The sequence below is a fragment of the Lepidochelys kempii genome, chromosome 9 (genome assembly GCF_965140285.1).
Source record: "Lepidochelys kempii isolate rLepKem1 chromosome 9, rLepKem1.hap1, whole genome shotgun sequence".
NCBI classification, from domain to species: Eukaryota; Metazoa; Chordata; order Testudines; family Cheloniidae; genus Lepidochelys; species Lepidochelys kempii.
Genome location: NC_136388.1, coordinates 26045422 through 26062315, shown reverse-complemented (window position 1 = coordinate 26062315; position 16894 = coordinate 26045422). Strand labels below are relative to the sequence as shown.

General features: G+C 40.5%; 1 long non-coding RNA gene across 1 annotated transcript in view; it reads right to left on the bottom strand.

Annotated features, from left to right (window-relative positions):
* Nucleotides 1–303: 303 nt before the first annotated feature.
* Nucleotides 304–16894, bottom strand: part of LOC140917245 (uncharacterized) — a 38240-nt gene continuing 21649 nt past the window's right edge. The window contains exons 2-3 of the long non-coding RNA XR_012160762.1: nucleotides 1730–1781; nucleotides 304–507 (exon numbers count right to left, since the gene is read on the bottom strand). This is a non-coding gene — a long non-coding RNA (uncharacterized LOC140917245). The remainder of the gene's footprint in view (nucleotides 508–1729; nucleotides 1782–16894) is intronic.

The window sequence follows — 16894 nt, the reverse complement described above, 5'->3', positions numbered from 1 at the left end:
TGCAGTTCCTTAATTAGGAGCAGTAACTGTTATCGCAGTAGGCACTGGTTTTCTGGGCCCTAACTCATTTCCCTCAAAAGCTGCTCTGGAACACACGAGTAAATCATTTCACTTTGGTCTTTGTTCCTTTCCTAAGTTAGTCATTTAATCAATAACATAACTCCTCTAGTAATGTATTTGTAAGCCGAAACGTGAGACTGCTGAGGTGAGACCAGGATTTATACATATGGTTAAAGCAAAATAGATTTTGATTTTTATATAGCACCATTCATACACAGGGTAAAGCATATTGACTTCTTGTTGACTGGTATGTGAAAAGAAGATAATAAACTAGCAGTACTATATAAAATACGGAGACATTAACAAAATTTTAGTCTCTTGGCATCAGATTATGTCCTTTGACAGGACCTTAAAACCTCTCTGGAGCGGAAACAATAGGTTCGCTTAAAAAAAAAAAAAAGTTGGAAGTACTCCAGGCGTCTGTGCAGTTTGAGGTCCTTTTAGTCACTAAAAAGAAAACAAAGGTGAAACATCATTGCTTCTCAGCCCATGAGCCCAATTAGCACACAGCTGCGGCCGATGTGACATTAGCTACTCTCTGTGTGTGTGTGTATATATATCTATATCTCCTGTGTGGATGCGGCCCACGTAACACAGAGAGCTGGATATGAGGCCCACAATGGTAAATAGATTGAGAACCACTGCATCAGACTAATCAGAAATTTAATTGAGTGATTCACCTTTTCTGGATCCCTTTTCTAAAATGACTGTTGCAGAAAAATGTGCAGAACACTAGCAGAAATCCTTCAGATGACAAAAAACATTGAGAGAAATGTAATTTTTGCCATAATGCAGCCATTTCTGTCACCTTACCATCACAAACCTAGGTCTACATCAGCTACTTCTGGTCTCCAACTCTACACTTAAAATTTTTGCTGGTATTTTTTCAGTTAGGGACTGTTAAATTTTTACCAGAATAGCCCTAGTGTAGCTACAATTATATTGGTATAAAGATGCCTTGTACAGTTATTCCCCTTCCTGTATGGTAATAGTTAACCTCTATAGTGATATACCTTCAACCACACTAGTGAGGTTGTACTGCTTCAGTTATATTGGTGTAGTTAAAGCAGTACAATTTTTCTAATGTAGACAAGATCTTAGGAACTGAGCAAATACAGACAGACCTCACAAGTGCTGTGCATTTTACCAATGCCCTGTGAAAGCAACTACACAGGGCCATAACTCCATACCACAGCTAGAAAAAAAATTGGTTGTTTGGTGGTCGAATTTGAACTCAGGACTCCGTGCACCACAATGGAAACACTTCTCTCTTGAACTGCAGGGAGTGCCTCCTCTCGCTTGTAGAAGTCGTAGGTTCTTATCCTCTTATGTGAATCAGCTCTAAAAGGGGAAGCAACATACACTGGGCCAGTGTGTTACACTTATGTGCTTGGGTCTTTTAATCCAGCTTTTTCTAGAAGCATAACATTTATTTTTCTTAGAGTGCTTTTAAAAAAAGGAGAGAGTGTGCGTGGGGGCTGAGAGACTCATCTCCAGCCATGGTCACTGTCTGGACTTGCTCAGCATTTGCCACGAAGCTATCATAAATAGTAGTAATTTCTCAAAACTCCTCGGATAGAATAACTACAAATCACTTATTCCCATGGGGGTGGGGAAGAAGGGAGAAGAATCCCCAGGCTTCTCCTCTGGAAAAGCCTTAATTACATACCTTCTTACTCTGTTATAGAGATGTCCGCTCTGTCAAACAGTCACCACTGATTCTGTTTCAATTAAAAAACGTAGAGATGTTCCTTTTAATTTGCTTATTTAAAAATGTTATAATCACTCAAAAGAAAAACAGATTTCCTTACCCATCTTATTCTTTTCCATTATCAACCTCATTTACCATAGAATATATTTATTTTCCATACTGTTTGGTGTGCAAAACGCTATTCCTGAACGAGTGCCACATTTGCATCCTCGAGCTCTGGCTATTTAGCTTTAGGTACTATTTAGACATTCTTTTGAGAGTGTAAAGAATATTTTGACATTTTTCCAAAACCCTGAAGATACTGAAGATACTGATAATTAACAACACATCCAAAGTGTGAGCTCCCACCCCATAGTATAGGAATGGAATGATTTTGTTCTTTTTTTCCTCAGTAACTGTGTGTATTAAACCGAGCCACTTGAAACAGTACTAATTAGCCCACAGAAGCACGGAAAGATTTTCTAGAGATATGTTTTTCTTGCACAGAGAATAAAAGGTGTGCAAAGTTGACACCAGTCAAATTAATTGTATGGCTGTTTTGCTGAATTATTATTGTAGTAAACTAATATAAAAGAGTATAACTGATATCACATTTTAAATTAAGTCTCCTGGAATTGCATTTTGTGCTGTATTTTGAAAGGTGACCTCTAAATGAATTGTTGAGTTTATGGTGTTAGACTCTAAGTGCTGAGTATAAGTGAGTTTAATTCTAACTTTTTTGTGGTGGCAGTAAAACAGTGATTTCAAGCTTTGCTTTTAGGGCTGGGCTTCTCAAAAGAAATTAAAGGAGTTGGAGATGGTGCCTTGAGCATCCTTGAAAATCCCAATTCTCTGTCATTACTTGAGTTCATTTAATAGCAAGATATGTTCTTGTGTGGGCATAATATAATTCACACATGCACAGTAGTTTTGATACTTGATACAAATCTATTTGTAAAATACATGTATTTTTGAGTTGGCTGAGTGAAGCAAGGTCTAACGTTCAACTTGATGACATTTCTTTGTAACACAATCTGGTGAGGGGGAGGCGGATGAGTGGAGGCAGGAGGAAGTAGGAACCCACAGAGGGCAGGGGTAAAGGTATTGGAGATGGGGGAGGGGAACAGGGACCTGCAATGGGGTAACTGTATGAATGTGCATTGAAGCAGGAAGTGGGAGAAGTGGAGATAGGCAGGGGAAAATGGGGAATGAGGGGGGGCAGGGACCAGGAGTGAGGGAATGGAAATGGGGAGTGGGAAACTGTGGGGAACATAGAGGCCCTGCCATAGGAGGAATGGGGCAGCACACAGAGCCCTTGGCATGGGGGAGAGAAATAGGGGAGCATACAGAGGCCTGGGCATGGAAGGGATGGGAAAGATGAGGCAGGGCACACAATCCCTGTCAAGGTAGGGAAAAAGGGGATTCGGAGCCTTCCAGCCATGGGGGAAGGATATGTAAAGTGTGTTTTTTTGCTTGAGAAAGAGAAGGTGAAGATGCTTATGCATATTCCAGTTTTTTATGCTCTCATGTAAAACTAGCATGTGGCATGTTACAAAGATAATGTTCCTCTTATGTCATTAGTACAGTAGTATTTGGAGCCATTGCCAAGCTTCACAGACATCGTAATTGTCCAGGAATCAGTAACCGTGTGAAATGAGCTTGCTCAGCTGCAAATCAGCTAGTGAGGAAATGGTTCACAAAGGCTGGAATGTGAGGCAATGGGACTTGCATGTTGATAATAGGCACAGTGTTAACACTGTTTTTATACAGCTGGTTGTTCCCAAGTAGGTGGCAACAGATGCTGTGTTCCACCATCTTCTTTCTCCATGGAAACGCCACCTTCAACTCCAACCACTTTGAATTCACCCATTGACTTGTACAAAGATTTTGCGTTAGACATACCAGGATTCTAAACATACTCAGAAGCCTTCTATGTTTTTACAGTGCAGTTGGAGGAGGATTAGGTAAACAAACTAATTACCCAAATACTTTAGAGTCTGTCCTACTTTAAACTTAAAAATTTCTTTTGCACTTGAGAGGGCAATTATTTTGTACCAGGCTTCTTAAGTACAGGTGTGTGATGTTTTCATGCTGAAACCTGAAACCCACTGAAACTTTCTCAATTTTGTTACAAACCTGTAACTTGGGGCAGGTTAATTAAATGTTTGCTGAGATACGTGGGCTTTGTGGTGAACCTGCACTGAATATTGGGTGAACACATGAAGACTTGTAGTTTCCATAGTGCCTTTCCTGCGTGAATCTTGAAGTGCTTTAGGTAGGGATAATTATCCCCATTTTGCAGCTGATGAAACTGAAGCACAGAGAGGCTCATAGTAGGGGATTAATGATTTTGCCGCCCCTAGGCCCTGAAATAATTGCCACCCCCATATGAACTTGTTTTAGTTTTTTTACAAATTCGTTTGAACTAAAATGAATCTAAATATCATTAAAATTAACATTTTACAAGTTTTATTGTAATAAAATTACAAGTAGATCAAATTTTTTATTTTATATAGATACAATAAAATAAGTATGTGACTAATAAGTAGTTACATTTGTTTACACCTACACTTTTGAGTGGCAAACTTATTAATTAATTTCTGTATAATCCAGAGAAGTTGTTAGATCCTTTTCAGTTGTCAGGAGAAAGGGAGTTTAATTTTTCTTCACTGAGATTAGCTCTCAAATAGTGTTTTTTTGTTTTTGTTTTTGTTTTTTCACCCTTTTTATTTTCCCTTTCTTTTTGTATAGCATTTTTTTTTAAACTGAGAACTGCTTAATTTCTTCCGGTCATATTATTAACCCTTAGGATTGTCACGAGTATGTTTACTAAATGGTGTCGCGCCGTCATTGGTGGTTTCAATACATGCTATGATTGGTAGAATCGCGGCGTCACTGATGCTTCAGTTTGGTGCTCAGTTACAATATGAACAAACAACGAATCAGGCATCTGACAGACAGTGGGCTTGTGCAAAAATGCTGCTATTATAAATTTGCCTCCCCTGCAAATTTGCTGGCCTAGACCTTGTCGGCCTAGGCGATAATATGCCATTGGGCTCAAGGCCTGATCCAATGCCCCTGAAGTCAGTGGAATTCTCTTCAATGGACCGTGGAGCAGACTCTAAGTAAGGGTGGTCAGAATTTTTTGGACAAACACTTTTTTTGTGGGAAGGTGCCAGTTTGTCAAAACTGAAATTGTTCATGAGAAGGCGTCAGTTTAGATTAATCTACCAACTGGAAGAAAGTTTCAAAATTATTCAGATGGCTCTTTCTGACAGTTTTTTATGAAAGGAAGTTTTATTTTTAGTTTGAAATGACTTTTTTTTTCTTTCAAAATTTGTTAATTTTTGGTTAATACTTAAAAGTGAAAACTCAAGCAAGGTGGCTGAGGTAAAAGATTTTTTTTGAGGGTTTTTTGTCCCAATTTAGGAAGGGAAATTTTTTGGAAATCTCAAATTCTTAGGGGACAGGAAAACCATTTCCCACCCAGCTGTAGTGCTCAGTGACTTGGCCATACTCTCACATAAATCAGTAGAAGAGTGAGAAACAGAACGCATATCTCCTGTCTGTCTCCTATTCCAATCAGTTGGCATTGCTGCCTCCCTTAAGTATCTTTTTAAGTGTCTTCATCATAGCTACTAGTTTTATTCCTTCATACCTGCTAAGTCTCTCTAGTGCTGCTATCTCCCCAAAAGCTACTGCTTCCAAATTTTGGAATCTTTGGATACGAATTAATGTTGCAGCACAGCCTCCTCAGCCAGTGCTCTAGATCACTGGCATCCTTAGCTGTGATGAACCATTGTTGCTGAAAGCACATTTGGCATCTGTGGCCCCAGGTTAACAAGCCCCACATTGAACCAGGACTGAGAGTAGAGCAATATGAGCTAGGGAGGCCCCACCCCTCAACAGGTGCAAGGCATATTTGCAGTGGAGGAACACTTGAAAAGGGTGGAATGAGCTGCATGTGGCAGAAGGAAGGCAGGCTAGCTAATGTGGATAGCTGTGACAAGACTGGCAAAGTTTTGTGAAGGCTGCTCTAGCATAAGGGACTTGGATTCTCTCTCCTGCCCTTCCTTGGGAGCTGAAAGCCCTAAGAGAGAGTGACTGACTGAACAGGACAATCAGGAGTCTGCTAAGCCAGCAACCATGCCCCAAACTGAGTCATTTCAGGCTGGTGAGAAGTGATCTGGGGGAAACAGTTAGGGGTTGCTCAATTACTGAGCCGAATGCTTTAGTAAACCCCTACGGCCCTGGGTTGGATCTGGTGTAGTGAGTGGGCATGGGTCCTCCTAACTTGCCATGCTCCCCTGTTCCTCCCCTACCTTTGTAGTGACTGAGCTCTGATTGCTGTAACCAGAGGGAATAATTGGAGCATGAGGGCGTGATTAGTGATCCCAGAGGAGGTGTCAGCTACAGACTCAGACTGGCCAAAGCTGTAAGTCTGACCACTAGGTCAGCTGGTCATCAGGCCTTCCTGCTAAAGCTTCACAATAGTCAGTCTGGAATGACTGCCCACAGAGAATCCACATTTGGCAAACAAGCACAAGATTCATTTTTCTCCTAGATCAGCAGGGGAATTCACTGCATAAAATGAAAGGGGAATTTCCCCTTTTCTCCTACACCTGGTACTAAATATTTAAACAAAGCCTTTACATAAGAGCAAAGTAGATCTGGCTCTAATACCCATCTGCCTCAGAGAACTGCCAAACCTTTACAATCTGGGTAGGGAGAAAATTAGTCATTTACAGTTAGCAAATAAAAGCTACTCCTGCCAAATATGCTTGTGCTTATTACACTACTTTTGTCAAGGCACATGAGTTTTGTTATTTGCCTCATGCTCCATTGCATTGAAATTATCCGAGTCTTTAGCATAATGGAGCTAACTTAAATAAATAACTTAAACAGAAAAATCCTTATTTTTATGGTAATGCTATAAACTGTAACCGGTTTCTACCATGTCTACTGTGTTGACTTAATGGTATAATGATAACATTGCCAGATGGGCCAGCTTAATTGCTACTAGCATTTTGAGAAATGATGGTGAAATTGGCAAAAGGAAAAATAAGAAAAACTTGAAAAAATGTTTGACGCTTGGACAGTAGGTTAATGACAATTACACCAGAAGAAGGATTGTAGAGTACAGAGACAAATAGATTATTCTCTAAGATGGCGGGGTCGCAGGGGAGGATGGGGGAGAGAGACTGACAAACCCCTCAGTATCCCCATTTGGAAAAGTCTAATTAGTGATGGCTTTACAGAATGTCCCTGTCTTCATCCCCTTTTCATGTGTTATCATACCAAAGTAGGGGCGAGTAGTAATAAGAAAGCAAGCATAGGGGACAGTACTGGGAAGGAACACTATTTAATAGTTAGAATTGCAAAATGTACTTCATTCTTTTATTTAGTTTTGAATACTGAATTAGAGCCAATGATGGTCTTGTGGCTAACACTAAGGACCAGGGACCAGATTTTTAAAGGTATTTAGCTGCCTTAATGAAACAGGTGCTTAGGGGGATTTTCAGTAGGTGCCTATCTGCAGCTCTAGGTACCTAAAAATATTTTAAAAGTTGATCCTGGATGTCAGTTGATGTGGATACTACCTCTGGGTCTCCCACGGGCTTATCTGACCTTTGGCAAATCATGAGTTTAAATTCTCTGAATCTTAGTTTCCCCATCTGAAAAGTGATGGGGATTGTAATGTTTACCCACCTTAGTTTAAAAAAAAAATGCTCAGCTCCTTGGATGAAAAGCACTCTACTGTGTAAATACAAATTATTATTGGGCCTGGTTGTGGAGCCTTCACTCATCGTGGCAGGACACTTACTCAGGCAAGTAGTTCCACTGAGGTAAACAGGATTTCAGCGGGACTACTCTGAAAGCTAAACACATGAGTAAGTCTTTACAGGATCAGGGACTATACAGCTAAGTGCTCAGTGGGGTAAGTAAGGACTCCACATATAAAAATCTGTTTAACAAAATGTTGAGGTTGTGGAGGGAAGCACTCAAAAGTTCAGAAATGCCATAATTAGGGTTGCCTGTGCAATCTTAATTTTTCCCGTGTGTGTGTGTACACATTATGATACTGCCATTAATTATATGATCACATACTACTTTTTCTATAGAAAAATACTGCTGCACTTTGGTATCCCTTCAGGTCTCATCCTGGATCTTATAAATACATGGTCATAAAACAGTGAGGAAGAAACTGTGCCAAAGGAGGAAGAGTTTCATACCCTTTATCAAACAAACCTGGTTCCCTGCATGAACTGATGATTGCTGGTACACTCTGATATCCCTCCAACATTTATTCTTGATCTTCTTAGTACATTGATGCTTTAAAGAAAAAAAAGTACACAAGGGTGCCAAGGAAAGAGACATGCTATTGAAAGGGCCTGTATGTAGTTTTATTGCTACAACTCAAGGGTATTAATAATTCTTCTTGCTTATGCACAAATCATGGCATCTTTCAGAGTTAGTTGGAAGATATGTTTGCAGTTAAAAGGCATAAACCTCCTTCTCCAAAACAGAAGTTCCGGACTATGGAAAAAGGAAAACCAAATTTGGTGATGGTTTACCTCTTCCATCATGCTGGGTTGTACTGCAGCAGAAACTTTGAAACCTATGAAGATGTGTTTATTAAAAATGGCATTAGGAAGCAATTCTGTATCAAACCCTGGCACAAATAACCACCCGAGCCCCCAAGAAAGGACTCAAACAGGCACAAATTATGTCCTTGTTAAAGAACATTGTATACTTAATATTATTTCCATAAATGACACTAATTATTTTACAGAAATAAGTCAATGTAATTATTATTGTATTTATGGACAATTCACCATATGTAGAAAGAACATCTGATTCCCCTACAATCTGTGCACTTGATGGAGTTTAATTTGTATTCATCTTATGCAGTTTCTGAATCCCCTTTCCTAATAGCAATTACTGTAGATATTATTGTGCCTCTTCGTAATAGAACAAGGCATGGGAAGTCCCTGATGGCTGCAAAATTTAAAAACTATTTTCCATTTATGTTTATTACTATGTGATCTATAGTGCAATCTAATAAATCCTGAGACCAACAATGACAGCTACATTACAGCATATAAAATTGTCCACTTTGTCCTTGGTTGCGATAGTTTTAAGAAAAGGAAATATTTCTCTCCAAGCAAGATATTATTCTCATTTCAACTGGCTAGTGCCCCAAATATTACGCTAGATACTCTTATGGTTCTTTAAAGGATTACAAGTATATTTTGACAAGATCTTTACTCCTGGAATTACTAATGGCATGCTAATTACATTAGAGGCTGACCATGTACAACCAATAAAGCTGATTAAGATAACCCTTTTTCCTATTGAAAATGATAACAGCTTTCAAAATAATATTATAATGTTTAGGAAACATTGTTAATCTGCTTGGTGTTTAGTCTGTTTAACAATGAGATTAGTTCAAAATTCCCTCGGGCAGAGCTTAAATCATTATTTATATCATTTTTGGAAAACAACTTTTCTTTTTATTAATTTGCATTCCTTAACAGTGATGTTGGCTTCAGTGACTGAATTTCTCCATTCTACAGTGTGTGTTTTATCTGATTTGATTTTTTTCAATGTGTTTTGCATTCTGTTTGTTATATGAGATGGCAGCACATCAAGATTTTCAACTCCTGTTAACAACTCTAAAATCTAATGGAGCCTAATTCAATGGAAATTCCATTTCTGTTTCTTCTTTGGGATTCTGTGGTTTGATGTAGTTCAACTGGAACCTGATACTGAATCAGCAGATGAAAATGCCTCTCTTGACCATAGGTACCTCTCTCCTTGCTTTGGCTCCATTTCCCCTCTACTAGCAGAATACTGAGAGATTCCATGCCATGCAATGTGACTGACAAAGGCAACGTTGTATAATATGAACTGAGCATACGCTAAGAAGAAGAGCATTAGCATCACTGGGCAAAACAGCATAGAGAAAACAATGTTTATGCTGAATCTATGAAAAGTGGAAAAATTTGGCATATTGCTCCCTTACTCCCCAACTCTTTCATGTGGCAAGATGTTTTTCACCCACAGATTCATTTCTATGGGCTGGGGAAGACTACCCAGGAACAGCTTCATCAGATTGCAGAATTTGCGAGGTAAATGTCATTCCTCAGGATTATTAGTCAGCCAATGACAGTTTTTCATGCTATATATAACAACTTATACTCATATTTAATTGGTTGAATGTCTTGTCCTGCAATATCCTGATTGAAAGGTGGCATGGGTGTGATTTCTGTGAAACCAGTTTGAATTGGAATTAATTCCTCATGTCATTCCTAAACTAATCTCTTGTAACGGACACTATTGTGGTTTGGGTTTTTTTCCCCCTAATATACCTCGGAATGCTTACTTTAACTCCAAACACAACAAAGAGCATTTCCCCTTCCTGTGCATTCAAAACAGACTCTCGTGGAAACTAGAGATAAGTTGATTTTGTCTACATCATTGCCTGGTACAGCCAAGCACATGTCATTGTTTTTCATTTTGCTGACAATTTTTCCTGGGAAATTTTGGCCGGCTCTACTTATTAATCAGATGAGCGAGGAAGCAAATTTCCACTTGTTAGATGGCAAGGGGTCACATCCCATGTAATGTTCAGACCCTGAAACCTTGCCATATGTGTACTACCTTATCACTTCTTTATAAAAGATGTGAGGAAAACAACTCTGATTCACAGCAGGCCAGTTTTACTCTAGACCTTTCCATCTGATACTGTTTTCCCACTCACCCATAGGACAGGATGCTTCCTTCATTTCTTGTTCAAAAATCAAGAACATTGTAAATGTTCCAGATGTACTCATGGTCTCTTCAGTTCCCTGGCAGCCTGTTGGCTAATGTCCTGAAAAATGTGAAACATTAGCCTACCATTAAGTAACCTGTGTGGTACAGATATTTCTCTCTTACCTGACAAAGAACTTCAGAAACCTTAACTGGGAAGAACAGGACATCAGGAGGAAAGAATATACCAGAGTCACCACTAGGGATGGGCAACCTGTTCTGGATAGAATTAGTTCATTTTCCTGCCACTCTGACCCTTCACTTTGTGTTTGTGTTTAACCAAACATAAGCTGAAAAATTCTGAGTTTCTGAAATGTTTGGATAATACTTTTTAATGATAGCTTACAGTCTATCTGTAGGTCAGAACCAGTAGTGCTAAAATTCAGCTACTAGGGGCAGATCCAACACCCACTGAAGTTTTTCCATTAATTTCCTTATCCATTGGTTTGGGTCCTGCAGACTGGAATAGGGTTAGCCAGTGCAACTGAAGTCAATTAGACTTAAGCAGATGTTTAACTTTTTAAGAATGCACTTAAGTGCTCTATAGAATCAGAGTCTAAAAGCATACAGAAGTCCATATTAGAAAACTAATCCACCCCTTGGTAGAGGGCAATAAAAAAAAAGTTTAAGCCAATTAAATACCCTTTGAGGACCTTCCAAAACAAAGCTTACAGTATTTGAAATGAACTATTATAATTAAAATATTTCCCATCTGATTCAAGGATTTATATGCCCAATTTTAAATAATATACTCCCTTAGATTACATTTATCCTGAAAATGCAGTCAGGCTATTTACAATAGAGGCTAAAGGGGTCGTCACTACAACATAGAAATAACATTTACTAAAACTGGATCCAAACATAAAAAAGGTGAAACAACATTATCAAAGCATATACATTTCCTTAATTTCTTTGGATAGGATTTACAGGCCTGCATTTATGCTCAGAATTGTGTTCTAACTATATTGCCTTTTGCTCCAAGGCTGTAAGTAAATTCAGTGGTTGCATATCAATTTGGCTATACTAACAAGCTGTGAAAAGTAGGTCTAGGTCCATTAGTCTCAGTCTAAAGTTTCTTTTTCAGGTTAACCTTGATGACTTGCACCTTGTGTACTGTGTTCATTGTAATGTAGAGCAAAGACTGAAGATGATAACTTTGTGAAGGTGGTAATGTGCCATCACCTTCCAAAGTTTGTAGAATTCACTTATGAGCAACCCATTGGTTGCTAATGAAAAGTTGCCATTAGCTGGCAGTTGCCAAGGAGCAGGGGCTCTAGCCAGGACAGGAAGTGCTGGGATGTGCCTGGCTTCAGCCCTCAAACCTGCCTGCAATCAAGACAGCAGCATAGAGGAGGGCTGCAGATTGGATACCAGGGCTTTCCATGGAGTGATGCATGATGTGGGCTGGGTGGGGAGGCTGTGGGCAGAGGAGTATGGGGGTGTTGAGGCCCCATAGAGCTGCACAGTAGCTCTCCCTGCAGGGTAGGAGGGGAGGCTATGGCAGCAGCGGGGAGAGGTATCCTACAGCTCTGTGGACCTTCATTGTCCCTGCTCCCCATGGAAAGCCCTGGCATCTAGGCTGCCAGTCTGATCTGTGATGCTGCCCTGCTAACAGTGCCTCCTCCCAGCCCACAGTGCTGGGACACCCCTGTTGAGCAGGGAGGCAGCCACTCCCCATCCTTTATCTCTTTTGCACTCTCTGGACACAGGCAGATGTGTGGGGCTGCAGCCAGAGAAGGCAAGTCCTAGTGCTTCCTTCCCTGACTGCTGCCCTGCAAACCTGCCTGCATTCAGGGCTTTTCTTCCCCCCAAAAAAAAAATTCTCAATGAACAGTATGCTGTTGCCAATATCTGGATCCCATGAACATTAAAGTCAATGGGACGGGGTTGGTTCCTGGCAGAATGTTGCTATTAACTGGAAGTCATTAATAACGTGGTTGCTATTAGGCAGCGTCCACTGTAACTTCTAATTTGCTCTTCTGAAACAAGTATGAAAATGCCTCTGAATGACAGAGAGAGAGAGAGATAGAAAATACCTCTATGCCTGTATGCTGGAGAGGCAGAGTGTGTGTACATATGCAAGTAGCCTGTATGTAACTTAAACGTAACAATTCAGTTTACATACATATGCACTAACTCTAGATTAAGGGACATTTTTTCCATGTGTAATATTTATTTCTTATGCTGTTTAAAATAAAATGATGCTTCCCTGAGTCATAGTAACTTTGTCAGTACTAAAACTAAACGGAGCATCAGTGTAATAAAAGCAGGAACCAGAACCTAGAGCCAGGTTCTGAATCCATTTTATTGTTAGCACTAGTTCAAGTTACAATTCATAACTGCCCAAAACTGACAAGCAGGAAACCACAGTGTGACTCAAGATGTTCAGCAGTCATCTGTTCACATTTTTAATTTGTGAATTTGATATGCAAATAGTTCCTGTGCCTCTGGTGCTGATGTAGTTGAATGGTGCACACTCCCACACTGATGCATTGATGATCAACTATACGGGGGGTTCAGTCTAAAGTAAGCTCTTGGCTTTATTTATACCCCAGCCATTTGGTAGAAGATTTAAAAATATATGGTAAATATTGAGCATTTTGCATCCAGTCATTTTATGACAGTGTTGTTACTGTAACTCAGCAGAGTCAAGAAATAGTACTTATAAAAATTATATGTTAATAAAATTCAGTCATTGTCTATAAGTTTGTGCTGCACACAATTCCCCGAGGCTAAATAAACTCAGAAAACCTCCTCTTTTTTTAGATTCTGCTGTGTGAAGTGTTTCTAAAATCAAGGACTTTGCTTCAAAATGCATGAAAAGTATGTATCCTGTTAGCTGAGAGCTTTTTTGTGCTGAAGTTAATAACCACTTGATTTTGCTCTTTAAGCACATCGATATTTCACTTAAGGCTCTACAAAACAGAAAAGATACATGCCCTTCTGGCATGTTTAACCCTTAGGAGGATACCGTGCCTGGGTATGCACTCAGTCAGATTACTCAAGGAGGTCAGCCTCTTGCACCAAGGGAGGAAAAAGCCCACTTTGCAGCAAGAAGTAGCAGAGCTCCCCTGGGGGCAGGTAGTACAAGTACATGAGCCTTCCATCCATAAAAGACTGCTGTCCCCTATTGTTATTCTCTCCCTCCTATGCCCCCCCTGATAAATTCCATCGAGATGGTAGAGAGGCCCTTGCAATGAATAAGACCATGATGACCTGGCTCTCACCTTGAACAAGAGTCAAATATAGTAACCACAAAGGGTTCCTTTTCTGAGGCTGATGGATTCATGCAGACCCTGTCGCTCCCAGGCCGCCTAGAAGTTGCAGATTAAGGCTTGGTCTACATTACCAGCTTATGTCAGTGTAACCACGTCACTCAGGGGTGGAAAATCCACACCCCGCATGACACAGTTATACTGACCTATCTTCCCGTGTATTAACAGGAGGGCTTCTCCCATCAACATAGCCATCACCTCTTGGGGAGATGGAGTATCTACACCCACAGGAGAAGCTCTCACCCCTCTTTTTTCTTACTGAATTGTATTTTAGTTATGAGACAGGGCATTTGGGCTGAGCGGGAAACTTTAAATAATCTCCCTTAGCTGTTGGGTTGTCGGTCAGATAAGGAAGAGATCTGACTCTTGCTCTAGGGCAGCAGAGGCTTGTTCTGAGGATGGTCAGTGCAGTCCCTGCACTGTGGGATGATAATAGGTGACTAGTACAGACAGTATTGTATAAACACACACATGAGTAAATCAGGCATCACTAAATGAGTCCTGAGAGGAGTGTCTATCAAAGCAAGAAATACTCTACTGTGTAGGTATGTTAAATAAACATTGCGTCGGAATGTGGGGACTAAACCAAAAGGAACATGTCATGGTCTTTGATGTTCCTCAAGCTACTGTGTGTGGCAAGAAAAAGTTTTAGCACTCAAACCTGACAGGCGGCAGAAGTGCTAGCACTTGGGCCAGAGCAATGCTACTAGCAGGGACGAGGAAAACTAGAGGCCGCTCCTATCTCATTGCTAAGACTGGCATGCTCAGGCCCTGAGGTAAGGGCAGAGAAGGTGCTGGGACTGTGAGGAAGTAGTCCAGGGAAATGTACTGAGAAATTGGAGAGGATGCAGCACATGTCATCTACAGGGTCCTGGGTGGGACCTGGAGTAGTGGGTGGGCCTGCAGCCATCCCTCACCCCCACTTGCCACTGAGGTAGTGGCTGGACAGTTGGACTGCAGTACTGGCCCCTAGAACAGGGAAGCACAGCGTGTGGCACGGCTGGAGGGCTGTGTCATGAAGAGGATGCCTCAGTCCTTGGACTGATGGCAGGTGAGATGCTATTGGGAGTGGGCATACTGTCCGGTGGAGCTGATCCCCCAAGACCACCAGCAGGAGGCTCTAGCACAGTGAGTGGAGTCCTGCCACAAAGCTAAATGGATTGTGCTTCTTGAGTCACTCACTCTAAGGAATTTTCTGCAGTCCTCCTCATGGCACTTCTCTGAACCTTCTCCAGTTTTTCAAAATCCTTCTTGAATTGTGGGCACCAGAACTGAATACGATATTCCAGTAGTAGTCATCACACCAGTGCCAAATACAGAGGTAATATAACCTCTCTACTCCTATTGTTTATGCATCTAAGGATCGCATTAGTCCTTGTGGTTACAGTGTCACCCTGGATGCTCGTGTTTTCAGGGATGTGCTCCCTCCTCCTCCCTGACATCTCTGAGGGCTTTATCCCCGCCATTCTGAATTACTTTATTTTCTATAATCATTGGAAGGTATCACTAGTGTAATGGCCTGTGGGCCAAATTCTGATGGGCTGTAAAGCGGTGTAAGTGAGGTCTAACTTGGATCTGTTAGTCTAGACCTAAAAACAGCACAAGCAGACCCTGAGACCTGGTAGCAGAACCAGCATCACTAAAGAGGGGGCATGTTGAACGTATTTTGATTAAAGTTAGGTTTGTTTAATTGGGAATATGGATTGGTGATAGGAAGGAAGTATGATCCTTGCATTCAAAAAGTTTGTAAAGCATTGCACTGAAGTATTTATTCTCCTCTCTGTAGAACAAGCAAATGGCTACATTCTCCTGACTGCTCATCCACTATTATTACTGCACTCCCACCATCTGAATGCACCTTTGCTTCTACTAATGGTGGTTGACCCCTCCATTTTAGCTTGCGTTTGAGAACATTATGGCATTATAAGGGTAATGTTAGCAACCTTACTGCAGAACATCTGATTGTTCAGCCAATATCTCTGCCATTAATTGGCTTGGCATTGCTGGGGGGTGGGGGGGAAGCCACTATGACCTATGACTAGCAAGCTTTGCTATTTGGAAGGAAAACCGTCTCTAGGCAATCGTAATATGATTCACAGATGAACTGGAAGAATGGGGAAATATTTCCATTGCTCCAGCAGCTCCCTAAAGGGATGTTATTGCATAAGGTTCAGCAGCTGACTTGGGAAGAAAACAGGAAAAATAGGCAGCATATCCTAGCTGATCTAAACTTTTATTGAATTTCCTGGAGCACTGATTTAAAATTCCCTTCATGAAATATGTAAACATTGAAGCAGTTTGGCAATGCTTATTGCTTCACACAAAATAAAAAATAAACTGCCAAAAAAATCCTGACTTTTTTTTTCTTAATCAATTGTTCATCATATGATGTGTCCAATGGGATCATTGTTGGTTTGCAGAGTTAAATAATTGGATTTTAAACTATATATCGGTTATTGTTCCATAATTTAGGTAGTAACTGAAAATGTGAAGATAGGTAGAGACATGAGACACTGCCATTTACATTTACTTGTTCTAAATCATGTTGTGAGCTTTATTTGAGGGCTAATTTAAACAGCTTTTCAGAGTCACTAAGCTAGTATAGATAGTATTTTAATGTAGGCTTTTGGGATTTTTGGTGATGGGGTTATGAACTGACTGTAGCAGATAAAACAGTTCCCATAAATCGATTTGTATATTTTTAAAGAGCAGGCCCCAGAGATTTCAAACACTGTTTTTCTCCTAGAATTCTTGGAGAAGTAGGACAGGTATATGGATATTGTACAGTTCTCCATTAGCACAAGTTTCCATGTAATTGTTATAGAATCATAGAATATCAGGGTTGGAAGGGACCTCAGGAGGTCATCTAGTCCAACCTCCTGCTCAAAGCAGGACCAATCCCCAATTAAATCATCCCAGCCAGGGCTTTGTCAAGCCTGACCTTAAAAACTTCTAAGGAAGGAGATTCTACCACCTCCCTAGGTAACGCATTCCTGTGTTTCACCACCCTCCTAGTGAAAAAGTTTTTCCTAATATCCAACCTAAACCTCTCCCA